Consider the following 3,147-nt stretch of genomic DNA (forward strand, 5'->3'; position numbering starts at 1 on the left):
CTTTTTGATTTGTTGACATGCCTGGTTTGTTTTTATGGATGACTGCCGCCCACTGCAAAGCCAATTTCCCCTTGGAGTTCTCTAAAAATGCATCCTGACTGCCTGGAATGAATGACTGATCTGACATGATTGGGTAGGTGAGAGGAATTAAATGGTAACGTTGCTTTCATCTAGCCACCTGTCAAACCCACTGATCCCTCTTGAAGGAAGGAGAGAAAGGTCTCCCTACACTTTCACATGGATCCCTCTACACTCACTCCTTTTCATGCCATCTCCCCCATTCCCAATAACCCTTCTATTTCCTCTCCCCTCCATTCCACCTATCCCACCCTCTCCCCGTGCCCCTCCAATCCCTCCCTTTACCTCTCCAACTAATCTACCTATCCTTCTCCCCAGACCCCTCCCATCCCTACCTTTATCTCTCCAACTAATCTACCTATCCTTCTCCCCAGACCCCTCCCATCCCTACCTTTATCTCTCCAACTAATCTACCTATCCTTCTCCCCAGACCCCTCCCATCCCTACCTTTATCTCTCCAACTAATCTACCTATCCTTCTCCCCAGACCCCTCCCATCCCTACCTTTATCTCTCCAACTAATCTACCTATCCTTCTCCCCAGACCCCTCCCATCCCTACCTTTATCTCTCCAACTAATCTACCTATCCTTCTCCCCAGACCCCTCCCATCCCTACCTTTATCTCTCCAACTAATCTACCTATCCTTCTCCCCAGCCCCCTCCCTGCTCACTGCCTTGTCTAGTCCTTGTAGTACTCTCTTCTTGAGGAGGTCCAGCCTATCGCTGGCCAGCACCCCCCTCAGGGCGGAGAAGAAGACGCAGAAGTGAGCCGTGTTGTGGAGCATGAGCAGGTCTCCAGCCAGCAGCTCATTGGTCACCAGCAGGTGGTGTAGGCATGACCTCGTGGTCCCTGCAGCAGTAGCAGCCACACCCCTCCACTAGCGGACTGAAGTAATCTCTGTACCTGGAGAGCAGAGGGCAAGGGTCACAGACAGACAGACAGACAGACAGACAGACAGACAGACAGACAGACAGACAGACAGACAGAGAGACAGACACACACACAAACATGTGCACACACACACACACACACACACACACACACACACACACACACAGGAAACAGGCACACACACCATGTTCCTTTGAGTAGAGTGCAAGGGACAGAGGCACTTGTGTACAGTACATATACCAACTGACAGACACACTCATGGACACAAACCTCCCATCTTTCCAGTTGATCTCAAAAGGAGTCATCTTGGTTTGGTCTTCTTGGGGATTATCAGATCCAGTTTCTGTCTTGTCCTCATCTGACTCCACAACTGCCAAAATACGCACCAATCAAATCAAGCCCTTATGCCACACCAGCCATTACACTACACCACTCTTATCTTTTCACTAAACCCACACATTCCAAAATCCACAGCAGTCAGATCATGCCCTAAAACCATACATCCTAAACCAATTATGGTCCATTGTGTTCTAATTTCACGCTCTTCTCCTTTCCGACAAAGGAATATCAGTATTTGCTGAATTACAGCCCCCGTCCACCAAAACCCACATAAACACCCTCACACACACACCCTCACACACACAAAAAAATAAAGCCCAATCTAGACCCCTCTTCACTGAGTAATAATAGACCTCTCTCTAAACTTCCTTTTTTATCCAATATTTTAGAAAAAGTTGTTTTCAAGAAATTGGTGGATTATTTGAGTTTGAACAATTTATTTGAAAAATTCCAGTCGGGCTTCCGCTCACTTCACGGCACGGAAACTGCTTTATTGAAAGCAGTAATGACTTCTTCTGTTGGGTGCTGACGCCGGTGAATGCTCTACTCTAGTTCTATTGGACCTCAGTGCCACGTATGATACTATTGATCATAATATCCTTGTTGACCGACTGGAGAGGTGGGTGGAAATTTCAGGCATTGCCCTCGACTGTTTCAAGTCATATCTACTGTATGTGGCAGACATTTCTCAGTGAGCATGGGTGGTTCAGTATCGTCCGCAGCACCTATTCACTATAGTGTCCCTCAGGGAATTCTGTGCCCCATTCTTTTTTTGGGGGGGAGGCGGGAACAAACTCAATATACTTTAAAATGACTATAACCAAATCGAAACTTTGTAGAAATGATAATGGACCTACATTCAATTTGTTAAAGTAATTTTAGTAGCCGGCCACATAAGGGTTAGAAGTTAGCTATTTGGCTGGCAGTTGGCACTTATGGAACACACTGACCTGTTGGGGGTGCCTATACACCTGTACCTGTGGCCTCTGGATCAGTGGTGATGTTGAAGGGGAAGGAGAGGGCACAGCCTCACTCTGTCACCTGGACGGGGAAGAAGCTCTCAAACAGGTCCACTTCCACCTCCACGCATGCCAGCACCTCGTCTGGCCGCCCCATGCCCTGCAGCAGCCTGACACACACATACAAACAGACAGACCAGGGTTTCTGTTAGTAAAATGTGCCACCGGACATTTGACCAGCAGCATTTTAATTTACCGGACATTTGAGACCCATATGAATTGGCTGAGGAACCTGATTAGGGCGTCCACCCACATTGCTCATGAAGACAGAAATCACATAAAATTATATTATGGAAATTCAAATTAACAGAACATGCAAGTTGAGGATGCAACGATGTGCGGTCCTTCTTACCGAATTCTGATGTACACTTTGAAGATGTTAGAACAACTCTCCACATTTACTTTTCCTCAGCCAACAAGACTAGTAACAAACAGCAACATCACTAGCCTATATCAATATACTATCCCCCATAGTAGAAAAGTTGACCTATTCTATTGGTCAGCTTGTCAAGAAATTAATAGCCTGTTCCAAACACTCTGGGATAGTTGTGGGACGATAGATCCCAAATCCAACCAGTAGGCCTGGGCTACATAAAAACCATTTTCTAAAGCAATGAGTCTGATGCAACAGATCAGAACAGTTAGCTTAAAATGTTGATAAACTATTATTTCTTCACATTATCAGCGCAGCAATGCACACAAGGCAGGAGGCTACGCGCGAATGTTCGTTCCATAATGTAGTTAGGGGGGGGGAAAACACCGTGGTCAAAAGGGCACCGCACATGCGAGTGGTTTCATGTGACAGAGATGAAAATATCCG

The 3,147-nt window shown here is 46.5% G+C and overlaps 1 pseudogene; it reads right to left on the reverse strand.

The window, feature by feature from the left end:
* Nucleotides 1-712: 712 nt before the first annotated feature.
* On the reverse strand, nucleotides 713-2,582 carry LOC121549468 (annotated as a pseudogene).
* Nucleotides 2,583-3,147: the final 565 nt, after the last annotated feature.

The sequence above is a fragment of the Coregonus clupeaformis genome, chromosome 34 (genome assembly GCF_020615455.1).
Source record: "Coregonus clupeaformis isolate EN_2021a chromosome 34, ASM2061545v1, whole genome shotgun sequence".
Taxonomy (NCBI): Eukaryota; Metazoa; Chordata; class Actinopteri; order Salmoniformes; family Salmonidae; genus Coregonus; species Coregonus clupeaformis.